This window comes from Phocoena sinus, chromosome 18 (genome assembly GCF_008692025.1).
Source record: "Phocoena sinus isolate mPhoSin1 chromosome 18, mPhoSin1.pri, whole genome shotgun sequence".
NCBI lineage: Eukaryota > Metazoa > Chordata > Mammalia > Artiodactyla > Phocoenidae > Phocoena > Phocoena sinus.
The window spans coordinates 79,681,301-79,708,871 of NC_045780.1; positions in this window are offsets into that span (position 1 = coordinate 79,681,301).

Below are 27,571 nucleotides of genomic sequence, written 5' to 3' on the forward strand. Positions count from 1 at the left end.
TAAGTGAAGTGGAACTGCCCTGTGGTCACGGCAGACAGCGAGGAAGGCATCCCAGTGCTTAGAGATGGCACGGGAGAGTAAATAAGCTCCATGAGACCAGGAAACCTAGTCAGTGCCTAGGATGACGAACGTGCCAGAGAGAGCTCAACCGCGGCTGGACATGCAGGACTGGGCCGCGGGTGGAGACGCTGTCACAGGGAGCGTGGGGCCCCCTAAGAGCGTGAGGATGATGGGGTGGTGACATGATGGAGGCCAGAGGTGACACTTAACATCAGAAGCCAGGCAGGGGCAGTTATCGTGCAGCAAGGCTGTAGCGGCAGCCCCGGCGCCCTGACCTGCAGAGGCTGTAGTGATGGTCAGTCGAGCACAGTGTCAGGGCAGGACGGAGAGCCGGCCAGCAGCAGTATAACTCAGTTTATGCAGCCTAAGGAAATCGTACACGGGGCTCGGGGGTGCTGAAGAAAGTCGCTTCAATAAAACGTCACAGCCCTTTACCCAGTTTCCAGTCGGGAGCCAGTTCTCAGCCCTGGAGCCTGCTGACTGGAGGAGAGGACCCGGCTGCACGTGTTGACAGTGAGGATGCCCCTGGGATGACCCCAGAGGGGCCTGTGGCCATTTACTCATGTAATTCCACATGGAAAGGGAAACACCTAGACGTTTGAAGGGCTCCTGGGCTGAGGTCTGAGTCGAGGGCTCGTCACGCCCCTGTTAAAGCAAAACTTGTGAGGTCCAAGAAACACATGGAGCTCTGCTAGGAGCGGCTCACAGGGAACCCCCAAGTGATCATTTCTCCTTGCACCACAGGTAAGGGACCGGTAGGGATGCATGTGACAGTTGTCAAAACACCCACCTTGGTTCCTTGGTATGTGGGTTAACAGCCATACCAGCAGGGAAGGCTCAAAAGGAATGACGCATCCTAGAGGAACCATGGAGATCAAGACCTCCCTTAAAGACCTAAAGGATCATATAATTCACCAGTCCCATGTCTGATGCCGGATAGGCTCTGGAGGATGACACTGAACCACCAAAAACTCAACCACACAGTAGCCCCCATTGCAGCTGCCACGCCGGAGGTGGTGCCCCTTCCAGGCCACATCAGCATGGCCTCTGATCTGTGGCATATGGCCATGGAACTGGGAAATGCCCTCTGCTCCATCCCGAATAAGGAGGAGAATCAGAGGCCGTTTACATCACATGGCATAGACTCTAGCACACACTTGGAATCTCACTGCACGCTTAGGCTTTCCTGCCCTCGTTATAATACAGCCCAAAGAGACCTGGACAGTCTGGACAGCCTGCAGAGCATGTCTGGTTTGCCGTATCCATGACATCATTTTAATGAGACCAAATGAGCATGAGGTTGGCAGCTCATCAGAGGGTTTGATAAGACGCGTGTGCTCAGAGGGTAGGAAATAAGTTTATGAGGATGCGGGGCCACACATCAGCGGGGCCAGATGTGGGTGAGCACCTCGCTTTCCCCCCACGCAACACGGAGACCCACACAGCACCCTTCCTCTGTTCCTTCCCTAAGAAGTCTCACCTCCATAGCCCTGTGCGGGCACCATGCCTTCTTAAATCTGTGCTCTGCCCAAAGGGACTGATCCTTCTTTTCTAAATTAGAATCTGTTCCCTTAGAGTTGTGATTATAAGAGATAGGAAGATACTGAGGGATTAAAGGAAAAGGTGGTGACTCATAGAAAGCGTCTATACTCTCTTTGTTTATAACTCACTGTTGTCTTTTTCTCTCTGATAGAGTCCTCTTCTGCAACCCCCCCAAAGAATATTTATTGAGAAGCGTCAATCTATCAACCAGTGGGTACTTATGTATCGGCTAAAACAGCATAATTAGTTTATTATTCATATCTGCCCAGTCTACTTTCAAAGGATTTGAAGTGACATAAAATAAATGACCAGTATACAATGAACTTTGAAGGAAGAAATTATTGTATCAAACATCTGCAGTGAAAACAGCTACTGCAATGAATGTAGAGCTCAGCTCTGAGTTTCCTGATAGTCAAGGTGAAAAGGGAACTATGGAAACATGTTTCCATATTTCCATATATGTTATATATTACTTCCTAAAAGGAAGTGTATCCATTTTTTCAGAAAAGAATATTTTGGCCAACTAAGCAATAGGAGGAATTTTTTAGACAAATTTTTTCATATGGATATTCAACAAGTCAGGGAAGGATTTTTCCATCTCAAATGACTGGCCTTTGCTGCTCTGCTCACGACACTGCCTGGCACATGGTGAAAGTCCAACTAATACTCCCTGAATGAACATAGTGGTTTCTCAAGTTGGGGACGTGACGTTCAATCCTAATTCTCTGATCGTTTACTCAGGCCCTTAGGAGTCAAGGAATGTGGCTCTGGTGACCTGAGAGTCTAGGAGAGAAAGCATTTGGAGAATCCAGAGAGATGAGTAATAACACCCTCAAATAATCTTTCTCCAATATTTGTCGTTTGGGCCACACTGGGGAGAAAAGCCATAGAGGGGAGACGCCTGCACTGAAGTTCCCGTTGGATGCTCGAAGCCCAGGTGTTCTGTGCTGCTGCTGGAAAGGAGTCCCGGCTCGGCCCGCCTACAAGGAGACAGCGCCAGAGCCACTGCCAGCACCAGGAGCTCCTCCTGGGATGGGCAGGGGGGTGCAGGGAGTAGGGACCACGCCGCCTCCCTCCTGGCAGCTCACCGAGAGACCGGGTGCCTAGGAAGTGAGCGCATCTGGTTGGAAGCTGGGAAAAGCCACCATGTAGCTTCATCTCTCTCTTCTCCATCGAAGGCGACTGGGAGGCCTCGCTTTAAAATTCAGAGCTAAGTGGACCCCTGAGTCCCTGTGGAGAGGCAGCTGCCCTGGAACCGTCTTGATGAACAAACGTGAGAAATGGCTCCTGTTGTGTAAAGCCAACGAGATGTAGGGATCACTGGCCCAGCCCACGCCTGGCCCGGCCTCACTAACAGGAACCCTAACCGTTGATGTGCGACGCCATCGATCCATATCAGTATACCTGTCAGGTTGAGTTAACAGTGAAATATAACCCCAGGTACCTAACCACTCACCTGTTGAGTACACTTGTATAATGCCTCGATCGCTTATTATCAAGAACATTTGCTCAAAATACCTACGCTCTTATCATAGTAAAGTTTAACTTGTTATTTTTGACCATAATTAGCCAAATATCAAGTAGTTCCTTGAAGACACCCCTGAAATCAGCAATTAACTAGCCTCCAAGTCTTGCCTTCTTAGCTATGGACGGGGACGGATGGTGTGTGTTTTTTCTTCCAAAATCTCCATCGAAGGATCCCAGAAGCTAAAAGGAGCAGAGGAGGTAACTGATCCCCACCACGGGAGATGGGGATTTGCTGTCAGTCGGTCCTCGCAACAGAATCACAACACAAGCTGCAAAGGAGAAAACCCAGGAGCTCCGACCACAGACACTTCCTGTCCAGGGAGTCAGGCTCCAGAGACCCGGCGACAAAGGAAGCCGCGGTGGCAAACCGCTCGGCAGGTTGTCACAACCACGCAACAGATTTTATCGATGGCCGGTGGGAGCTGCTGCTTTTGTGAGACATTAGGTTGGGAAATGCAACGTAATAGTAAAGAAACTGGAAAAGGGCAAAATGGTACCTGTGCGCCCACCATTACATTGTATTTCCTTCAAGGTTTTATTAATATTTATAGACAATCTTGCACAGTGGCCGGACAAGGTGTTTGAATGAGTATGTACTCTTGCTAGCGATCCGTTTACCGAGCACGGGGCACATGTCCAGAAGCCGCGAGACCCCGCGGCGTGCAGTTAGTTCCACCTGGAATGGTGCAGGGAAGTAAACAGAGGAGGCGACCCCAGAAGCTGGCGTGGTCTCGAAGCTATGACCACAGTGGCAGCACTGAGGAAGAATGGAAAGACCATTTCTTTCTTTTTTGTTGTTACGTCTTTATTGGAGTATAATTGCTTTGCAATGGTGGGAAAGCCCATTTCTGAGGTCGTGCTGACTCTGGGGATGGGGGAGCTGCCTCGGGATGGCCCGGCCGGGACTGCCCCTCACCCCTTCACGGGAGCTGTGTGGCCATCACTCCCAGCTTCAGGGCCGTGGGTGGCACAGGAGGGAGTGGACGGTGACAGCTGGCCAGACTGTACAAGCACAGCACCTGGGCATGTGAACACGTGGCAATCAACTTTGAGTGTGCAAGTGACGGGCTGACACTGCTTTTACTACAGACGTAGCCCACGACACCCCACTTCAATTACCTCTCTTCCTTCCACATGGTTTGAGGTGAACAGAACTCTTCCCCCCGATTGTTTCTAAGTTTCTTGGCCTGTGAAATGGGCCAGCAGCAGTGCCCACCCACCTGGATGCCGTGGGGCCCACGTGCTGCTGTGCGGCACTCAGCACCCTGGCCGGCTTGGCCGTTTCATCAGCCCCAGGGTGAGGGCGGGGTGCTTTCCCCTCGCCCCCCCACCCCAGCGCCCAGGAGACACTGGCTGTCCTGCAGCACCTGCGCCGGGCCTGGGAGACGCTGGGGGGTGGGCGACGGCGACTCTGCCCTGGGACCTTGGGATGCAGTCCCCGCAGGGCCCTCCAGACCTCCATCTCCTCCCAGGCGTCAGTCCCCGCCGCCCGCCCCCGGTGAGCCTGTAGCCAGTGCAGAGGGAGGCCTTACGCTCTCCCCAGACCCTCCACCTGGAGGAAGAAAGTCTCCTTCGAAAGACAGGACGCTCACAAAACCACGCTGTTCACTGACGCCGCAAACCAGAGGCAACCTCCACCCACCCTTCCGCAGGTAGGAGCCGAAGCCGACTCTGCTCTGCAACAGAAACGAACGGACGACTGACGAGTAACCCGGAGACGTCGGGGCCGAGGAGAGCCTGCCGTGCTCACGCGTGAGGCCACTTACACAACTTCTTTTCTTTCTTCTTTTCTTTGACCGCGAGGCTTGCGGGATCTCAGTTCCCCGACCGGGGATTGAACCTGGGCCCTGGCAGTGAGAGTCTGGAATCCTAACCACTAGGCCCCCAGGAACTCCCTACACAACTTTCTTAAAATGACAAACTGCAGAGACGGGGAAGGGACAGTGCGGGTCAGGGCCCAGGGAAGGGGGAGGCGACGGCTGCGGACATAACAAGGCAGCAGGAGGGACCCCGTGGGGTGGACGCGTTCTGTGCCCTGACAGTGGTGGTGGCCACACGCGTGTGCACGTGTGACAGAATCACACAGATCTACACACACACATGTGCACGTGCTTGTGCCCCAGTGCACCCAGATCGGGCAGCGGGCTGTATCTCTCCCAGCTCCTGCTGAGATCTGTGCAGTCACCGTGGTCACGCAGGACGTCACCACACGAGGCCTTGGGGACGGCGATGCGGGGTCTCTGTCCTACGCCTTATAATCACACGTGAACCTACGATGACCTCAAAATAACAAAAAATTTTTTCTTTGCGGTACGTGGGCCTCTCACTGCCGCGGCCTCACCCGTTGCGGAGCACAGGCTCCGGACGCGCAGGCTCAGCAGCCATGGCTCACGGGCCCAGCCGCTCCACGGCACTCGGGATCCTCCCAGACCGGGGCACGAACCCGCGTCCCCTGCATCGGCAGGCGGACTCTCAACCACTGCGCCACCAGGGAAGCCCCAAATAATTTTTCTGCAAAGGACAAGACGGTGGTAGGTGAGCACTCACCGTCCCTCCTGTGCTCCTGGTGCAGCCCCACAGGACCCAGGCCCCTCCTGCGGGGAGTCTGAGACCCGGCGCCCCGGGAGGGGTCCCCTCACGACCTCTCACCTTGCACTTTTGTGTCACGAGACGGTGACACGTGGGTCCCCGTCCACACCTAGGACGGCGACTGGCGCCCGCGGCTCAGGGGCCCGAGGACCAACCCGTCTCTGCACCTTCTTTCCCCTCCAGGGTCTCCTTTCGCAGAGTCTGTCTCCTCAAGCTCTCGGGGCATCTCCCTCAGGCAGCAGGTCATGGGCGCGGCCCTCCCGACGGTCACTCTGAAGCTGGACGGAAAGGCAGCTGGAGTCGCGGTTCCAGAACTGCTCACATTTCTTGTTAAAAGACCCCCAAAAGTAAATACACTTTAGGTCACGACCTGACACACTCACATAAGTACTTGACATCCTGACTAGATATAATCTGCTCTAAAATTTCATATTCTATTCCAGCTTCACTTAACCTCGTCTGGTTTACATAAGTTTGAAATTGCTTTCGGGACCCTCAATGAGCCAGCGAGCCACTGGTGGCCTGGAGGGAGCAGCTCACGAGATCAACCGCTACATTTTCGGGAGTTCTGCCAGCTTGTTGTTAAACAGGACCATTATTTTAAATTAAATTATATAAGCTTTATAAGTTTATAAAACTGTACAAACCCCTGCTCTTGAAGTCCTCACTGGCTGTTACACGGTGGAAACACCGCATACGATGGGCCCTTTTCGTCTCTTCCCAGCTGGAGGGTTGCTGCCATGGAAATGGACAAGGCCTGCACGCACCCCTCTCCCCGCTCCCCGGCAGCTGTCGAGCTCTTAACTGCCCGTCGCTGGCCATGACCCACTGCTTGAAATGCCCTATTCCAGGCAGCTCCCCTCGCCTGCCCAGCTCTGTTTTATGTGAAGGGACTGACGGGGGTGTGGGAGGGCCCGGCGCCCAGGACTGGCTGGTGTTTGAGCTGGGGGTGCAGTGCTGTCACACCCACAATCCTGGCGTGGAGACCGGGCATCAGCTTCGGGGAGGTGTGAGCCCTGGCTTCCTGCCGTCCTGCTGACTCGGGGGGCGTCTTCACTGTCCCTGTCAAGACACCTGGCGGAGGCGGCGTGGGGAGAGGCCAGTGACCGAGTGAGAACGCCCAGCCTTCCGGAGGGTCGTCCTCCAAGCCGCCCCTCTGGACAGCACACGGCGGGAGCTGCATGTGACCGTGTGTTGCTTACGCACTCCGTCCAACTCCAGCGCCCGGAGCACTTCTCTGCGTGTCCGCTGCCGGTTGCTGTACGAGCAGAGCTACGGGAAACCTGAGAGCCCACGCGTGCCCCGCTCCCGTCTGCAGCAGTCCTGTCCCTGAGCGCCTGTATTTTCACAAGGTCCTGGACAGCCGGACCCCTGCACCACGCCAGCGGAGTGCGCACTACGGCCTGAGGGTTTCCCTGGCATGGACGGCGAAACTGGGCTCTGCGCGTTGGAAGGGGATGAGGTAAGTGAGCCCACGATTTCCCTCTCCCACCACAACTCTCTCCCTGCCTTTTCCAGCTTTAATTAAGGACAGATGCAATTAGCGGGACCTCTTTTCCTCTGGACGAAGAAAGCGGCAAATGCCGTGCGCCCCTAACGAGATCATGACCCTGGACCCCAACCACCCAAAGGTCCCCAAAGGTCCCGCCTTCACTGTCCCTGCCCACCCCCATCGTGTAGAGCAGCTTCCTGAAGCAGAAGGAGGGAGAGGCCCCTGGAGGAGCCCCGGGATAGACGGGGCCAGAGGGGGCCAGACGGGGCCTCTGGGCTGAGGTGCCGGGTTTGGGGGCCGGGGCAGCAGGAAGCCTCATGGCTCCCAGCTGAATCCTCTTTGTAATTCCAGCTCACACAGTGGACGGGACTCGGAACGTAAATGTATGAGTCTGCTGGATGGAAGAGCCGGAGGCCGGTGGCCAGAGCAGTGCCTGGTCACACAGGGCCTGAGACTCGACGGAGGCCGCCGGCCTGGGGTCTGCACAGAGCGGCAGCGGCTGTCAGGTTCCTGAGGGTCGCTTTCTCGCTGCGAGGCGAGGGAAAGATGTTTATCCCTGTGCTGGCTGGGTCGCGGTGACCGTGCTCTAATTCATCCCAAATTTCTAAGCCAGTGAAATAGAAATTTACTTTTAAAAGTCTACCACGGTGACACCGAGGCCCCTCCTGAGACTCGCGTATTTACTTTAAAGGTGATGCCCCAGTGGTAACAGGGCCAGGCCGCATCCCCAGGCGTCAATCTGCCCCCCTATGTTTATGTCAGGCATTCCATCTCTAAACCGTGGTGAGTGTACATCTGAAGACGGGAGGGACTGAGCCTCAGGGGTGCTCGCGGCCGTCCAGCCTACAGAGCTAATCAGGGCCTGAACATTCCGCATGCCCTCACCGGAGGATTCTCAGCCAGAGTCGGTGACTCACGGCCCTCCAGTCACTTCCTTCCTGCTCCCTGGAGGAGGGCTTCCTGCCAGGGAGACAAGAGGCATTGCCGCCCCGGCCTCCCGTGGCCCCAGAAGCCTGTGAGCAGGTCTCCCACTGTGTGCGTGGCCTGTGCCCTGGTCTGACCTCCCTCCACACACGTGGTACTCGGCCCAAAGGGAATTTAAACGGTGGATCAAAATGAGAATTAAGACGTGGAGCATCATCGTCTTTGTCGTCGCGATTGACGATGTTTTCTGATTTAGCAGCTGTCTGACCCCCAAGCAGCCAGCAGTTAAGGTTTGGTGGGTCCCATCAGGTGTCGAGATGGGAAACCCCTGGCACGATTTCTGGACCGCTAAGCAAACCAGAGCACCTCGCTGGCGGATTTCCCCGAATTCCTTTCTAGCCCTCAGTGCTGAGTTTAAAAAGGCAACTGAGAAGTCCCAGGGCCGGAAACACATACAGATTTAATTTCTTTAACTCTTAAGCGGGGTTAAGCCAGAACTGAGAAAAGGAAGCAGAAACAACTGCTCCAGCTCGAGATGAGAATCTGGCATTGACATATGCCATTCCTGGCTCTATCCTCAGCTGCTGGTGTGTGTTAGCTTCATCTGTGTCTCAGTCTCCCCGTAAAATAATCAGAAATACAAAAAAGGTGGTTGCATGGTATTTTGAAATTCTTATTCAAAAGGGCTGTATTTGGTTCGTTTTGGAGAGGATCTGGTACTTCTGTTTCATCTTTGTTTTCATTTTTGTTGTGTGCTCTAAACTAAGTGCCAACATCTAAACTATATATAGATAGGCATCGTTGTGTAATTACCAGTATGAGACTCTCCTAGGATGGACTTAGATATTCAAAGGCTTTTGTACTAACAGATTTTTTAAAAACTCCCAACCATGTTCACAGTGCCCTTAACGGCTTGATTTCCATATGAGACTTTCAGAGCTAGCTGGCAAAGCCCAGCTCAACCCAGAGCGTCAAGGATAACCAGCCATATTTACCTGCTCAACACTGTCCTGAAATGCTTAATCCCTGGGTAAGTTACAAGACTCTCTATTCAAAACTCAGAGAGGCCCATGTCACTGCTGATCTCAAAGCTAATTTTTCTCCCAAAATCTGGCCAGTGATGAGGGCAGCCGAGGCTCTGTGCACACCTGTCACTGCGGTTCTCAGCTACGTCTCCACTGTGGCCCCGACGGGCTACTGGGACCTGCCAAGTTTTCCGCACCAGCCGTGGCCGGGCTGGGAGCTCAGGTATCGCTTTGCATCGGCTCTGCTGCTCTCAGCTCACGTCCTGCTCAGAGCAGCCCCATGACCACGTCCTCTGCTGCCATTGCAGGAGATTCCAACGCCAAGACAGTAGACAGTCACTCATGGAAGTCAGTCACCAGAAGTCGCTGTGACGTGGGGCAATTTCTCAGGTAACAGAAGTAACCTATACCATGTGTTTTTTATTTTAAGCCAACTGTGAAGTAATGGGAATACTACAAAAATTTATAGAGCTGCTGTCTTTACTTTGTCTCAAATTTCCTCCTTAAGAAAATAAAAAAGAGATTGCATTTTTGGCCACACTCATCACTAAACCATCTTACTTTCTTCTCTGTCCTGGTGAAGGTACCCCACAGGTTTTTACCAGGACCGGGCAACATTGGCGCATCACCTCCAAAGCAAAGTAAAAGCTAAAATGTGATTGAGTAAATGGGCTGAATTTCAGAATATCCTCCTTTATTCTTTTTCCTCAGAAATCTGTGCTTACTAGTTTCAGCCTGACTGGAGCCGGAGAGAGTTCTTTGTAATTACACACGACCGCACTGCAGTGCTAATTGCGCCAATTATACGTTTCTCTTCATCACCGCCGATGGCGTGACTGACCGCGTGTGCTTTGCCAATAGAGACACCTGACGCTTCAGCAACCAAGTCCACCACTGGGTTTACTCAGATTTCTGACGGCGTGATTAGCATGGGCCACCTGCTGGAAACATTGACAATGTCCCCACGTGAAAAGGAAGCCTGGAAGGTGGCCTGGAGCCAGCCGGGAAAACCCAGCCTCCTGAGTCTTGGCAGGTTAGGGCTGAGAGCCGGTGGTCAGACCACAGGTCTGCCGGCTTGCCCAGCCACTGGGCTCCTGAGGTGCTTCTGCTAAACTCCAGCCCTCCCTGGGCCCCGGCCAGACGAGCCTGGACCCCAGCCCCTCCTGGAGCCAGCGCACAACCCTTAGCTGCACGGCACGGCCTGAGGTTCTGACTCAGCAGGTCCAAGGCAGGCCCGGAATTGGCATTTCTGTCAGATCCCAAAGGATTCTTCACTTGTTCCTGGAAAGGTATGACCAGCAGTCCCGGTCTGCCAGGGACAAAGGGGGCTCTCAGGACATGGGAGTTCAGTTTTAAAACTGAAGCACCCTGGGGCAAACCTGGGAGGGCACTTTGGGACCCTGACCTAAGCACCCACCCCAGTGATGGAGTTCTACCTCTAGTACCAATGAATCGTCCAGAACGTTGTTGCGATCATGGCAGACATTCTCCTGAGATATAAACGCACCAGGAAGACAGCAGAACAAGCCCCAACACCTAATCTGGATTTGTTTACAAGAAAGGTTCTCTTACAAAGAGGAACTTTGAAAGAGGTAACCATTCAAACGGGGGTAAAAAACCTTTCAGAGACCATTGTGCATCTAAGCTAAAGATGTATTTTATATACTTCACTTCTTTAGGTCTTAGCTCTGCACTTTATAAAGTGTTATGTTCTTTTCTTATGTCCACGCGTAGGATCATTTCCACATCTTCATTTGATGCACTAAGCAGCTTTAGCTTCAACCACTAACTTTTTTTTTTTTTTTTTTTTTTTTTTTGCGGTACACGGGCCTCTCACTGCTGTGGCCTCTCCCGCTGCGGAGCACAGGCTCCGGACGCGCAGGCTCAGCGGCCATGGCTCACGGGCCCAGCCACTCCGCAGCATGTGGGATCTTCCCGGACCGGGGCACGAACCCGTGTCCCCTGCATCGGCAGGCGGACTCTCAACCACTGCACCACCAGGGAAGCCCCAACCACTAACTTTTTAACAAAATCTCTCTGCCGGTTATAAAACAACCGCCACACATCTTGTGGCTTAAAGCGGCGTTTCTCTCTTGTTCTGGGGTTGGTGGGCAGTTCTCCTGGTGGCCAGGCTGGTGGCCTAGGAGGGCCTCACTCACCAGTGCAGGGCCGGCCCCACCACTTGGTCACTTGTTCTCAGGCCAGCAAAGTGGGCTTGCCAACTCGGTACCAAGGGGTTCCCCACAGCACAGGAGGCAAACCCCAAGATCCATGCACGTTTCAAGCATCTGCTTTTGTCCCATCGGTCGAACCAAGTCACCTGGCCGAGCCCAGAAGCAGCATGGAAAGGGACCACCTGTGCTCAGCCACAAGCCCTTAAGCAGTTTGCCACAATCTCTTAACAAAAACTTCATGGTTTCTGAATTGTCTTTCAAAGCAACTTGTGAGAAAGGAGAGGCTCACCAGCAGAGCTCTAACCAGCAGGGCACTCACCAGCAGAGTGCCCCCCAAATCCGTGCCGAGAGGCACGTCCAGTTCTAGTTCCTTGGGGCCTATCAGACAGTCCCCCAGCACAGCCCCCATCTAGTGTCCAAGGATACCTCTCAGCCTGGGCAAACTGAGACAGCAGTCACCCTGTAATCACCCCGTGATTCCCACCCACTGTTACCCCATCTTGCAGGGGAGGAAACGGGGCCCGGGGGCACGAAGGGATTGTCCCAGATGCTCTTGTGAGTAAGCCACAGGCTGAGGCTGGACCCGTCCAGCGGCGGAGCCCAGAGCCGTAGCTGCCACGGTATCTCCTGGAACCACCGCGCGGCACCTTCAGCTCTGGGAAGTGCTGCTGCCTTGTCCTCGACACTTGCGTCACTTAAAGTCATGATTCCAAATTACTGTGGTCTGTGTTGAAAAATAAAATTCACATTTACCTTCAATGACAGAGATTTGCCATATATAAGGATACTCCAAAGAAGGCACGGTTGGCTCTGAAGAAGTGTAAAAATGCTCTGAGGAACGGGGGCACAGAGGCACTCAGCCACACGCCCAGCAGGACCACAGCAGACCCCACCCCACACTCCTTGTAACGTTTGTGTGTGTTTCTTGGGGTCATGAATCTTTTCACAGCTTTAAGGCCAACGCATTTCTTTTGCTGTGAAATGTCTGTTCATAGTTATTGCTCACTTTTCTATTGGGTCTGTGGTCTTTTGTATTGATTTGTGGGTATCCTCATTTGTTAAAGAAATTAGCCTTTTGTTTATGCTTATAGGTTGCAATTTTTGTCTTTGGCTTGTGTTTTGTTGAAGATATATTTTATTTTTATGTGATACAATTTATTGATATTTTATTTTAAAAATTATTTTTATTAATCTTTATCTTCTGGAGTTTTGTATCATACTTTAGAAAGAAATTCAACTCTCATATTATTTTAAAAGTCATTCATATTTTCGTTTACTACTTTCATGCTTTCATTTCCTCCAGTTAAATTCTGATTCCTCTAGGATTCATTTTCGTGTGGATTCAAGTTAATTTTTCAGACGGCTATTTACTTGTCTCAGGACCACATGAGGACTAATCCTTTCCCTGATTATTTGAAATGCCATTTTTGTCAGTAGATTCTTGTATAAACTTGAGGGTAGTTCTGGGTTTTCTAATTTGTTAATTGGTCTATTTATAGACTAGCACCACCCCGCCACCATGATTCTTTTTCCTCAGATGTTTTTTGTGGCTATCTTTGGTTCTTTACCTTGTCTATAGTTAAAAAAATATGCAACCCCGTTGTGATGTTCTTTTCGGGCTCATTTGCCTGGCATGCCTCTGCCCGTCCTCTCATTGCAAACCCTGAATCCCTCTGCTTTAGGCAGGTTCCTGCTTTGTGATTCGACCTGACGGCCTTCTTCTTTTAAAAGGCGGCTGAGCTGAACTGAGGACATTTGTTGATATCAAGGACACGGCTGGTCTTAGTTTTGTCGTCATATCTCTTGTTGTAGCTTCTGGTTATAATTAGTTCTCCTTCAGAAACTTCACTCTGTGCCTCTCATTTGCCGCGTGTTCTCGTTCGGAAGGGCAATCTTTTTGTTCCCGAAGGGGTGTCTGCTCAGTGCTCACCCGCTTCATGGCCATTTTTTCTGCTCTTCTGCTGTGTTTTGCTTGCTCTTTTCCCTTTATTTTGTGTGTTTTATTCTCACCGTGTCTTTGCACAGGTCCTGTGCTGGTTCCTTTCTGATGATGACTCACCTTTGCGTAGCAAGTCCTCCCCGGATCAGCTATTTACAGGGGGCTCCATCGGGGGTGGGGCCCGTCCAGCTGGCACCACTCCCCGCAGACCGGGGCTGGGCCCGGGTGATCCCCCAGCCCGCTGGCAGGCGCGAGGCGCGAGGCCTGGTCTGGTGGTTCTAACCGCTGCTTTTTCGCGCCGCGAGCCCTGACGCCCACGCTCTGTTCCTCGCCGGGGGCCTGGCGTTGACTCTGAAGCTTCGTGGCCTGCAGTCTCCTGCCCCTCGCATGCCTCCGGTCCGCGTAGTTCAGACTCTCGGCTGGCTCCTTGTTTCGCTGGAGGTGGAATGTGTTTCTTCTTCTCCTTTTCTGTGTGTATTTTTGTTCCCAGAAGTGGGGGTGGACATCATCTCCCCTCTGCTGTTTCACCCTGTGTGGCTTGATGGCTCGCGTCCTGTGAACTGGCGTTGACGGGTCCGGTGTCCCCAGATCCCCTCGGGCCGGGTCTGGGTAGCCCGTCCCACTCCTGACGTCCTCAGCCTCCGTGGGGTCAGTCTCCTCAGCCACGGCTTCGTCCTGCTTGGGAAGTTTTCTGTTACGTGCTAGTGAGTCTCACCCTTCTTTTTTCTCCCTGACACCCTAGTAGTCAGGCCTATCGCTCCCAGGCTGATCATCGATGGCCCTTCCTCTCCTTGTGTGTTTCCCCATCTCTCCCCATTTGAGCTCCACCCTGGCCGCCAGCTTTTCCGTGGCAGTTAAGTTCAGCAGTCATTTTTAAATTTCTTTCCTGTTCTCTGCCTGTTTGAAAACAGCATCCCGTTCTTACGTTATGGACATGCAATATTTTCTGGAACGTTTCTGAGGACAATCATTCGACTTTTAATTCTCTTTTGTTTTCTACCTCGCTGTCTGCTCCAAGGTCAGCGTCTCTGTGGAGAGTCATGTCTCTCCTCTGTGCTGACTTTCTTCTGGAAGGCTCTAGGTTAAGAATCAGGCTGCTGCTGGAGAGCAGCTGTGGGTTCCCCTGGGTCCTCAGAGTGGAGAGGTTAGCTGAGGTTGTGGGTCCGCAGATGGGTTTTGCTGCTTTATTTGGGTAGATGGGCGAGGAGTCAGCTGGGCAGTAGGCGGGCCATCCCCCTCCCCACCCCCCCCAACATATCCCAACCCAAACCAGAATAAGGAAGCCTTTACTCGGGGGGCCACAGACACGGTTAGAAGCTGCAGCCCAACCCAGGTCTTTGAAGGAGGGCCCTCTGGTGTCCGCCCCACGGGCGAGCCGAGGGGCTGGGGGGGCAGGGGTTAGGCGCGGGAGCTCGCGCACAAAACCACGCCCTGTGACGCCCACACCTCGGGCCCAGGGCCCCTCCCACGGGTGAGCGCAGCCCCCGCAGCGCCGGGGTCATCCTGCCTGCGTGTGTCTCCTTCCCCGCTGGTGAGGCCTGAGGCGGGGGGGGGAGGCCCAGATGTCTGGGGGCGTCCTGCCACTTCGCGACCCCCGGTGTGGAGCGAAACTGGCCTGTCACTCTTCTAGGAGCTCGAGAAGTGCTGAGACGGGGTCGTTACTGTCTCCAGTCTTTCCTTGGAGACGGCACTCGGCAGCAGGTTTTCATCTTTTTCGAATCACCTCTGTTGCTGATCCGTCTTCAACACGATAGGACCCTCGCTCGTCTTTCCTTTGTCCTATTGTCTGGTCATCAAGGTTCAGCTTGTGCTGAAGTGCTTGGACACTTGGGGTCTTCAGACGCTGCTCTGTCACTACTGAATGTCGACCTTTTGGGTGAATCGGTTTTCTAGTAAAGGCCAGGCTCGGAGAGGGGGGCCTGACATACCTGTGGGGTTACGGGGAAGGGCTCTGCCTGCTCCGTTCTGAATCGGTCTGTGTGGAGCTCCCAGAAGACCCGTCACGCTCTCCTGGACGGCCTGCAGGATGTCGCAGCCCCGTCAACCCTCCCTGTGCCACTCATCTCTGTGAGGGTGCCTTGTGGCATGGGTAAAAATCTCCTGGCCTCACTAATAGGCCAAATCCCTATACTCGAGGACAGAGAGGGGAAGACAGTATCTACGACCGTGTCTTCTACTTACCTGCAGGTGTCACCTCAGCAGCTCCACTGAACTGGGAAGGATCGTGCTGATTCATTGCCCAATTCACTGACCTCTTTTAAAATTAGACATCACAGCAAATTACTCTTCCTTGTTTATGGGCAAATATCACATGTCACACGAACTAGCTATTAGCTTTAACACTTAATATTCCAGCTATGGATCACTTAGTTTTTCATAGTTCCTATGAGTGTCAGGACGTTTTCTTCAAACAAAAGCACAGAACCAACATATTTAAGCGTGTTCAGGAAGAGTTGCTCTGCTTGGGTTTGGAAGGCGCTCGGGGTCCTGCCCTCTCAGCCTCACACCCTCTGGTGGCTCAGGGGCCACCTCAGGAGACGTCTACCCGGCAGAGAACACAGGAACAGGAAGCATTTTGCAGAGAAGGGAAAGGTAGGGGCAGATCCTGAAGCCGATATGATTTGACATTGGGAGAGAGGGGTTGTCTGTCAAAAAGAAAAGGGGTTAAAGTTACAAAGAGAAAATGGCAGCCTCTTCCCAAGGCCTTGGGGTTGGGGTCTGGCGGGTGCAGTGTAGGCTCTGGACGTCAGCTTCTTCAGCTTCAGGGTGAACTTGCATTTTTCCTGCGGAGGGACCAGTGGTACAGAAGCAAGTGGGAGAGAAGCAAGGCGAGGGAGGTCAGGGGCGGGACAGGAACCTTCGGGTTGGGCAGTGAGCAGGTCAGATTTTGGAAATTTTAATTGGTGTGGTCTCCATGGAGACTCACGGTCAGGAACCTGATTGAAAGGGCCCTGGAAGCTCACACAGCAGATGAAACAGCTTGTAGCAGCTGGTGAGCCAGGGGAAGGAGCGGGGGAAACCACAGCCCAGCCCCTGCCCTCCCCTTTCCAGGCCACTGTCAGTGACACTGCAGAGTGAAAAACTTCGCCTGCACATCATGGCCTCAAGGAAAGCAACGGCTCATCTTCAACGAGAGACCTGGTCAGACCTTCTAACTTGTATGTCCTTGACACCAAGATAGCTACTGTGATGTCTGTAGAAGAAGGTAAGCTATTACCAGTGAAACATCTGGCTTATTTCACCAAGACACGACAGACACCGAGGTCTAGGCAGAGGGAGACATCACTGGACCAAGAGTCAGAGCCCCTGGGCCCAGCTCTGTCTGCACCGGAGCCGGGCCTACTGTGTAAGGTTGGAACCCTTGTTATTACTGGTAACTGGATCTGGTGCCATTTTGACAGCAATCACTTTCATTTTAAAAAATTAAGTAGCTCAAGAGTGCCTCTGGCCCAAGGACAAGATGACAACGTGACACTTTTCTGGCATTTAACCTCAATTTTGTCCTAGAAGAAACAAGCTTTAAGAGCTCATCCACTCACTGTTAGGGGAGAGTGTGGAAGGAGGGAGACCATACACATAACTACTTAAACTGGCTTCGCCAGCTGCGCTGAGATGCGGCCTCCCCCTGGTCACCTGATAGTGTGCCGAGCCAGCCGCCCCCCAGGGTGGCCACACAGAGGTGCGGACAGGGCAGCAAGTGACCCCAGAACTGCTTTCCCACACGGAGGCCGAGGCCCTTCGTTACAGCGTGGGTGAACGGCGCTCTTCTCGCATCGCCTTTTTCTTCTAGTTGAGGGGGGGTGCAGTTTTCTTTCCAGGTGCATTTTCTCCTTTTCCTCAACGTGCTGCCAGGACTACTGGTGAACCGCTTCCGTGTCTCCTTGTTTCCATGAGGGAGGAAATGGTTTCTTATCGTACAGTGGCGTCTACGTTAAAATGGCAGCAAGGGACAGTGGGACTGAGACCTGGGGCCCGCTCCTTCCCTGGGCTCCCTACGAGCTCACGGGCATCTGGAGGGCCCCCTGGACGCAGCCCTGGGGCCCAGAACACACACGTCCTGTTCAGCCTGCGCCCCTGCAGAGCCCGAACTTCAGGGCTACTGAGACAGTGTCTGCGGCCGCCGGTGGGTCAAGGGCTCTCCCGGGGGGCCTCCCGGCAGGTGGTCCTATGGGTCCTCCGGGGACCAGACGCTCTGCTGACTCTGCGGGTCCCGCCAGCATCCGCATCCCTGCCCTGAAGAAGCAGGGCTTTGCCAGAGGCCACACCGCAGGACCCGTAACTGGCGACAAAATTATCTAGCTGCACAAAAGCCTTCTCGAGCCGGATGGAAAAGTGAACCGGGGTAGAGGCCCTGCAGGACTGGTTGCTGGTGCAAACCCGGGCACCTGGCCTGGAGGAGCCCACTGGGAGCCGCTCACAGCATCACTTCTTTGCCTGTTTCCCAGTTGCCTGGAAATTCAAATCCACTCTCACTCAGCCTGGCTTGGAAGAGGCAGGAAGGCACAGAAGGGAGGTGCCCCTCACATCCTTCCAGACACTCTTCCCGGGAATGCTCTGTGGCCTGAAAACTTCTCCGTGTTTGGTTCTTCCTCATACGTGGGCTCCCCGCTGCAGGGCCCGGGGCAGCCGGACGCCCTGAAAGCAGCGGGAGGCCGCATGACCAGAAAACAGGAGACCCCAGGGAGGCCCCGTTCAGACGGGAGGCCCCGGGGATTCTGTGTGCTTCACCAGAGGCTCTGTCGTGGGGGGTGGCCCGCGGTTGGAACTCTCCGGGCTCGGTGGATGAGAGCGGGGATTAGGGAGCCGGGTGGGCTGCAGGTGGTGTCATCAAGGCCCACTCTGCACCCCAAGTAGATTTTTTAAGTACTCACACCCGTATGGTAGGTCCATTTTAAATATCGACACTCGCTTCATCCCCACCTATAACAAATCAACCTTTCCAGGACGCCCTCTAGGCTCTGTGAGTACTCCTGACTCCTACGTGCTGGAAGAGGAACAATTTTGTATCTGCTTTAGTGGGTTTACCAGCTTTGCAACCATAGTAGTTCGGCTGCACTATATCCCATCCTGTGATGTGCACAGGTGACCTTCCCCCGCGGGGGACGCTGCAGGCGCATCGCTCCGCTAGCAGTAAAATTAGAAACACTGAAGTGCGTCGTCCGTGTATATTTAGCTTTTCTTTTTTTTCTGGATTAACTCCCTATAAGACCATCTTCAGAGTAGGATTAACAGACCTAAGTGAATCTTTCTGGGACTAACATTCTTGAGAAGTGGTTGCATAACTGAGGCTACAAATAAGCCCAACATCACTAATTACTGGCAACTACAATTCCTTGGTTTCAAAACACCCAACAAATACATCCAGTTTATCCTAAAAGCACACGAAGGTCACAGGAACACCCCGTTCCTGACCTTAGAGCTCATCCAGATACACGCGATTCCTAGCGATCTCTGTCGTTAGTTCTTAGCTCAATCTCACTTTAATGTTACCTGTATGATCGTGGTCCTTTGAAATTTGCGGAGATACTTTTATAGCTCCGCATATGGTCAAGTTTTGCAAATTCTGTAAATGGTCCTCCTGTATTGAAAAGTTTTGTGGTTTCCTGCAGATATTTCCCATTTCGGCTTTTTATCCCCCCTTAAAACACGGTAAGCGCCGCTGTCCCGTAATCGTCTCATGATTCCGGGAGCTGTCATCTCTGGGCGTCGGTTCTGAGGTTTCTGCTGGCTCTACTCACATCGATTCGCTTTGTAAGACGGTCGTGCCCTGGAGACACTGGGAAAGTTCGGGGCCTTGGAGGGAGGCCATCGCTTTTTCTCGGCATCTTGGGACATCTCCGTCCAGGGCTGTTTCAGCCAGTGCCCCAGGTGAGGGTGTTTGGCTGCCAGGCACTCGAGCTGGGCTGCAGGGTCTCCCCCTCTCTGGCCTGCTCTGCGGGAACCTGGCAGTTGCTTTTGGAGATTGTTCCTTTTCTTTTTTTTGGCTGCGTTGGGTCTTCGTTGCTGCGTGCAGGCTTTCTCTAGTTGTGGCGAGCGGGGGCTACTCTTTGTTGCGGTGCGCGGGCTTCTCATTGCAGTGGCTTCTCTTGTTGCGGAGCATGGGCTCTAGGGCACGGGGCTTCAGTAGTTGTGGCTCACGGGCTCAGTAGTTGTGGCGCACGGGCTTAGTCGCTCTGTGGCGTGTGGGATCTTCCCGGACCAGGGATTGAACCCATGTCCCCTCCACTGGTAGGCAGATTCTTAACCACTGTGCCACCAGGGAAGTCCTGGAGATTGTTTCTGATTCGCCTTTTCCCAAGGGTGCAGCCGTGGTCTCCTATTGGGCTCCCCATGTCTCTCACTTGCAGAGACCCCAATTTTGGGGATCGTGAGTGCCCCCAGGAAGAGCTCCGCATGGGCTGGCTCAGGACTGTGGTTTCTCTGACTGTAGCCTCGAAACTCCTGACCCCTAAATCAGCTCCTTGGTGCATTTAAGATGCTATCCATGTTTTCAGGTGTTCTCGGTGCTGGGGGAACAGCCAACCCCTTACTGGATGTAGGTGCCCAGTGTCTTCACCAAGGCCTCCCAGTGACCCGCACTCATCAGTGGCCACTGGGGGCACCTCATTATTTCTGAGAACAAACATCTGTGGGCCAGTTTCCCTCCAAAAGTGAATGAGTCTGAGGCAATTTGAGACTGTTCTTAAACTACTCTGTCCTGTGAAATAAGAACGAAGCCCGTTGCTCTGTGTGGCTCTCACTGCCCCTGTGGGAGGGTAAAGGAACAGAAAAACCAGTTATAGTCATAGGACACAAGCAAAGAACTATGACTATTAAGGATTTAATTAACACATATTACAGCACAAATGCTTGATCCCGTGTGTACATCATAACCAACCATGTGCAAGGGCTTCACGCAGTCATGATATCACTGGGTAACGTTTCAAGGCATTATTAATAAACTCAATTTTCAGGTCAATATTGGGCCAAAACGCTGATTATGGCTGAGCTGAACACACAGGTGTCACGTGAAAAATCAAATCGAAATCAGGCTTTGGTGTTTATTTTCTGCAGAGCATAGGAGGAAAGTGTATAACATTCAACATTCAAACCTAGGACCGTATAAAAACAATTCTCTGCTTAAAAGTTCACAGAACGCAAAGTGGTGTCACGGATTGGGTCTTGGGCAGAAAAGGAACATCAGTGGAAGCTAACGTGGTCTCTTGCGACTAATTAAACTCCAGGCCTTCTAATCTTCCACTTTTACGAGGAATTCTTTGATGTGTGTAAATCCTTGTCAGCGTTTCAGAGTCCTTCCTCGGGACAAACCCCAAGGAGCTCCTGGCTAACTGACTTTTCTGTCTGGTCTTGTTGAAAACATGTTGAAAACTAAACCTTAGCTCGAGCCTGGGTGGGCAGGCGCATGGGAGCCAGGCCAGGTAGCTTGATGGTGACCTTTCTGGTTCATGGGGGCACATCTATCTTTTCCAGGTCCTCTGCCCTGGGTCCCGCCTTCAAGTCAAATCAAAGAGCAAATGTGAATCGAGTGGCTGGTCAGTCGAGAGCAAGCCCAGGTGGACGGTCAGCACACAGCTGGACGGGCACATCCGCAACAACGTGTGCGGCAAAAGCACATATTCAAGAGCCCTCAAACATCCTTTATCCTGTCCCGTTTCTGCTTTGTCCTCAATCCCCAGGCTGTCCACACGACCTCGAGCAAACTGGACAGAGTGGTCTCCACCCCCAGGCACCTGGCAGGACTCTGAGGTTGTCAAAAATCTCTCAGCCTGTGAGGCCAACGGGCTTCAGGAAACGAAAGACAAGAGTTATGTAGACCCAGACCCATGGTGGAACAAGAAGTCTCGGATTCCCACTGGGGACTCAGTGACTAACGTCAGTCCCATCTTCCGTCATCATTAATGGCAGGTATCGGGCGTGATCAATTCAATGACTGTAACCGGGTGAAGACAGTGAACTCTTTTAACAGAATTCCTCTGACTGTGACGTGCAGGTTTTATAGGCTAAGAAATTTTAACGAAGCCTATGGCTTAAGGTGCCGTCTGTATTTTTTAGGCAGTAATTCTTACATCTGTCTTCTGCTGTATGTGTATAGTTTTCTAAAGTTAATACTTGTGAACAATCCTGAACGAAAATAAATTAGTTCTTTTAATAATTTATTCTACTCAGATAACTTTTAAACTTTCCACATATCAACACTTTTACCAACCTGCCAAGTCTTCTACCAAAATTTCGAGATCATTAGAACCAACTAAGTACGTTGCAGCTCAGGCGCCTGGAGCAGGACAGGAGAGAGTCATAGTCAGATTTTATTCTCATCTTACTTTTCCCAAATCTGATTCAACTTAAGCTTGGCTAATTCTCTCTCAGACTGACAGCCGCTGAGTCGTGTTAATATGCAGAACTCGATTCCTCATAAAACGCCCCCTTTCGACACTTTACTTACATAGCTGAACAGTGAGCTCCCATTCGCTAACGCCACACCGCAAAGTTTTTGTAATGGATTCTGTAATGTAACGAAGACCAGAATTCTGAAAACGATACTGCTACTTTGTCATTAACCAATTCCTCTAATCATGCCATCTCCAGAATGAAGCATATGATTTTGACAAAGATGAACGGCTCAACGGATATGCTATCAGCACTTAACTTCATTTGGCTCACGGAAAAGCCACCCCAACCAGAAAAAAGCCAGGGAGTGAGGAATGGCCTAAAACGGCTAAAGCTTTCTATAGCTAATCTTCAAGTCCATTGCCAAAACGTTTAACGAAGGGGCTTCCCTGGTGGCGCGGTGGTTAAGAATCTGTCTGCCAACGCAGGGGACACGGGTTCGATCCCTGGTGCGGGAAGATCCCACATGCCGTGGAGCAACTGAGCCCGCGAGCCACAACTACTGAAACCTGCGTGCCTAGAGCCCGTGCTCCGCGACGAGAGAAGCCACGACAATGAGAAGCCCGCTCACCGCAAGGAGGAGTAGCCCCCGCTCGCCTCAACTAGAGAAAGCCCGCGCACAGCCACGAAGACCCAACACAGCCAAGGATAAAAACAAACAAACAAACAAATTTAATGAAGATCTGCCAGCCAAGCTGCAAATAAAAAGATCTGGAGTTGTCCAAATTATTATCAAATTCAAAGACAGAAGAGGAAGGGGCTAAGGAAGGGGAGGATAATGTGGGGAAGGAGGGGAGGAAAAGATGGGGTGGGGAGAGGTTAGCTGGGGGAGAAATTCTTTACCTTATTAGTGAGTGTGCGGTGGTGAGGGGCGCTCCTCAAAATGGCGTCTCTGAGAAAATGCCCACTGGAGGGAAGGACATTCGGCTCTTCCTGCCAAGTGCACAGGCCACCCTCTGCTCTCTTGCCCTCCCCAGAGCTTGGAAGCCATGACGACTGTCATGTGACCCAGCAAACACAGTCCCTCCAGGGCTGCACGGCGGGGGGCTCCTCTCTGCTGTGGGAGATACCCAGAGCCCCCCGGCTGACTCTCCCCCATGGCAGGGGCTGCCTTCAGGGCACATGGGAGAAAGCCTACCCGGATCTCAGGAGAAAGGTAGGGGCCAGGTGCGCAGAGCAGGACCCCGGATGCCAGGGCTCCCCTGGAAGCCAAAGGCGAATTTTCTTTTCAGAGATGGAAAGTTGAAATGGCATTTCCTTAAAAGCTTGGTCATGTATGTTGCCATACAATAAAAATTCCATTAAACAGACTACGGCTTTCAAGTGCTACGTTTTAGGACCATCCTTTCTCAAACGTGGCACGTGTTTATAAAGTACTTAGCTTTTCCTGAATGACCCAAAAGGCAAAGAGATCCCAGGGACCCTTTCCCCTCTCCAAACAGCACACCCCAGTGGGGACTGCAAGCTGACCTTTGTCTCTGTTAGGACACGTTATTCTTTCCACTTACCTGATGCAAACTTGCAACTCGTTTGAGAAGGTGGCTTTGTGGTCCCAAACAGCCCGGCGGTCTTCTGCCCCCGAGACCTCACGGAGTCGTCCAAGTGCAGGGTGCTGGCTGGCCGTCAAGGCTGAGAAATGCTCTGAAGAAGTGGTCTTTCTGGGAACCGGGCTGCCCTGGGATGATCTGGAGGGGCCCCCAAGTAGTGAACCCAAGATTCCTGCTCCTCCCGGGGTGCTGCGCGCCTGGGTGCAAGGCTGGCCCAGGGCCCCCTCATGTGGCCCTGCACCCATGTCCCCATGGGAGCCCCGTGGAGCCTCTTGGCCACGTCCTGGGCTCACTGCCCTTCCCGCGACCTCCGGTTCTGGAGCCTCCCCGCCAGCTCTCTGAGAACAAGGACGGGCGCGCAGCCTCTCACTCTGCATCTTGTTCTCCTGCTTCGCATCACTGCGTAGCGGAAGGAAAGCGTTCGATCGGTTCTCTTGTTTGTGTCCCCCAGTCTGGGAGGGCGGTGGCCTGGTCCTGTCACCCAGAGCATGTCGTGCGCACTCCGCAGAGAGCTGTCGGTGGGGAAGGGTTCACCACCTGACATCTCCCCGGTTCTTCTTCCGTATCAGCGTGGGGTCGGCTCTTCAGAGGAGCTCCTCCCTGCTTGGCCAAGAGCCCCTGGGGATGGAAGGGACTTTGGTGCAGCTTGTAGGAGGGCTGTGTCCACAGCACCTGCAGATTCAGACCCCTCCCCCAGCCCCCGTCTCAGCAGGGCCTCAGCCCCGGAACCTCAACACCCATTCATGCCAAAGATAAACAATAAATAACAAAACAGAAATTGCTATTGATGTTTCCTTAACATAAGCCTGGGGCCGTCTCCACCCCTCCCCTCCCCTTCCCCCCCCACAGCAGGCTCGTACCCCGAGCCTGGCTCACTCCCCTGGTCCCCACGGCCCTGGGTGACCGCGCGGCGTGAGGCCTTGTCCCGCTCCGCAGCAGTGGCAGAGGACCTCTCCCTTGCCTCTGCTCTCCAGGGGCCCCCTTACTTCAGGACACAAGTGCTGCTTCCTGAGCATGGTAGCCAAGCCCTCTGGCCATCTCCTGGCTCTCTGCGCGCGTGCCTGCTCCGTCGCCACTCAGCTCTGTGGGTTCGGGTCCCGGGTGCCTGGTGCTCAGCCGGCACGTTGGACAGACGCGGGGGGAGCTGCCGCTTCCAGGTCAGCAGCTGGTGATTTGGGAGCTCGTGTCTGGAATATGGGGGCGCCTTCGTATTGGAAGTGGTAATACCTACAGCCCTTGTGCATTTAGTCCATCACATTTTACAATATAACTTCTTCCCTTGTTTGTACACTTTCTGATGGGAAACTCTGCATGGATCGTTTTGCACTTAATCAACGGCTAAGGTCCTCATTCTGAAAACACTGCCAGAGGCTCAGAAATCGGAGTCAGGTGGATTCAGGGGCATGACGCAGTGTCTCAAAGCGCTTTGGCCACAGCGTGCAGAGCAGGTCAGCTGCAGTTACGTTTTCTGCTCTCCCCCCACGTGCACCTGATTCTCTACTTGAAAATGACCACGTAGGCTCGTTCCCGAGGGCTGCCCGGCTGCCTCTGGGGGCCGCTCAGGCTCTGAATCAAGGCCTGAGCCTCATTCAGAACTTTCTGCCCAGGCCAACTTGAAATCTCTGGTGCCGTGAATGACGCTCTATGCACGTTCCCAGTGCCTGCCGCCAGGGAGCTGCCCGATCAAAGCTAGGCTGATCGCCCGGTGAGAGTGTGCCTGGGTCGCACCGCCTGCTCGGCACGGGTGCAGGAGGCCCGGCCGCTGGTGGACCCCTGCGCCCCGCGGACCCTTAGCCACCTCCACCTGAAACTCAGGAAGCTCAAGGTAACTTTCGGTTCTGCTCCAGTTACTGTTACGGGTATAACTAACACAACACCGAAGATGTCAGCTTAAAACCCGGGAAAATGGAAAAGGCAGGTTTCTCGTAAGGAAGAAACAAGTCGCGTATCAAAAATAAAATGCCTCTAAGTAACCAGTTAAGCCTGTCTCGCCTGGAAAGGCGTGGTGGTAACTGCACCAGAAGTCTTCTCTAGTCTCCCTGCTGACCGGGCAGGAAGCCGGGAACAGGAGGCGTGGCAATGTATTCGGTGCAGATCTCGAGTAATTAATTAGCGTCGTTCCGTTAAACCAGGCCACTCTGTGCCCACCTCCGATTATTTATTTCTTGAAGTGTAAGCCATCTGATGAGAGCAAGAGTCACATGGTTGTGCTGGTGGTCAAGCCTCCAGAAGCAGAATGCTGTGTGTTCTTATGTGCCGCCGGTGCCCGCCTAACCGGGCGGAGCAAAAGAGGAGACCAACCGATCAATCAGTTTAAACCCTAGAGCAAGAGGACATTTGGTTCCTCTGGCCTCAAATCTCTTCTTCTGGACAGTCTTAAAATACAAAGTGATTTCCTTTATATTTCACTGACACAGCTCAGAGTTTTTGAGGACGACCTAATTTCACGAAGAATCACATCATCCTCACTGTTACTTCCACTCCGAGCACGTGAAGTTTGGCCCCATCCTAATGGGTCCCAGTTCAGAGACATAGGAACCCACGGCGTCACACAGGAAGCTGCTGCGGCAGCGCTGGCTGGCGCGTGAGGAGGAGGCCTAAGGCCCAGGAACGGTGGGGTTGAAGGGATCCTCCAGATAGACCTGTGCACAGGGAGGCCCAGGCACAGCCCCCGTGGGTCTTCACAGCTGGAGGAGGGCCGGCTGCCCGTCATCGACAGGGACAACTGTCTGCTGCTGTGGAGGGGCTCCTGCAGCATGAGGACTGGGGTGCAGACCTGTGGCAGAGACGCCTGCGTGCACGGGAGATCAGGGGCCCCCAACCACAGGCAGCACCAGAGCCGGGTGGACACGGAGCCTGGGCGCGGGGCAAGCAGGTCCTGCCCACGAGCCAGAGCCAGGCGCCTCTGCCCTCTCCAGAGAGAACTGCACCCTGTCTGTGAATCGAGGTCTTACCCGGACCCGGGCTGTTTCCCCACCTACGGCAAACCCGGGACCCGAGCAATAGGCCTTGCGGCCAGGGGTTGCCGGTCCACATGGACCCTCACGAGCCTGTTAAAGCCAGGACTCTTTAATCCCCACAGTGACCCAGAGACGGAGAGGCTACTGCATTCCCAGTTTACAGATGAGGAAACTGAGGCCCAGCGGCCACAGAACGCGGCGGGGCGGCAGCTAGAAGGCGGGGGAGCACAGCTTCCTGGCGGAGTGGCCGTGCCCCAGGGCCTGTGCCAGGCGGTTCTCAAAAGTTCCATTTCCAGGAGGTTTTCCAGGGTAGGGTTTCGTTTCTCTGCTGGCAGACCCCTGGGCCCGGGATCTGGGAAGAGCGTGGAGGGTCATGTCCTCGTGTCCTGCTGGTCACACCCCCAGCCGGGTGCTCCTCCTTCTAAGGGCCCCGAGTCTGTACCCAAAGCAGAGTTCTCTGCGGACGTGGAGGACGGCAGGCCGCCACAGGCTTTCAAATCACCCTGCAAATGCTTAGGGACAGTCACAAATCCTAAAAGCCCGTCTTTCCAAGGTAAATAACCTCTGTGCCCTGCACCCTACACACCCCAGAATGTGCTCACCGGCTCCATCACAGTCCTTTAACGCGGTGACCGTGACGGATTATTGTAATGACGGCGGCTCTTTTCAGAAGTGCTCAATCCTTTTATAACCTGTAGCCTCTAAGATGTTGTCTTGAACATTATTTAGTGGGTTTGTCGCATGTTCTAATATGATGACATCATTTATTTGCTCAATCAGTGCCTTCTTATTAGGCCACTAGATTAACTGAGAATTTCCACTGTCATAAGTGATGTGGAAACGGACGTCTTTATGCACGAATTTTCGTGCAGACTCTTTTCAGCTCTACTCTGCGTGTGTTGAATGAAATTGCTGATTTTTCATTGTGTTTGACCTACAAAAATGTTTAACATCAGTGCCCTCTCCCTGCTAGCTCCAGCTCTTTCTCCTGTCTTACAGCTCCTTTCTGCCTTATCATCTCCGTCTGCCCTGTTTGCCCTCCGGTCTCCCTAACCTCCCCACGCAGCGGTGCCCTTTCTGCCTCCACGTCAGTGCCACTCCAAGCTGCCCATCCTTTCACACCCACGGCTTCAGCTGAACAGGTGACTCCATCTCGACGTTCCACGCGACTCACACCCACAGGGGCACGTGCTGCAGCTCCACCGCCGATTCGCTCTGTGACCCGGGACACGTCTTCCACCTCAGCAGGGCTAACGATAGTGCCTGCTTCTAAGGGTTGAGCGAGATAATCACATTTCATAGATTTTAAGACACACTCGCGCCCCCTACACACACACACACACACACACGCACACACACACACACTCTGTAACAGCTCTGGAGACGGAATACGTCTTACAGAGC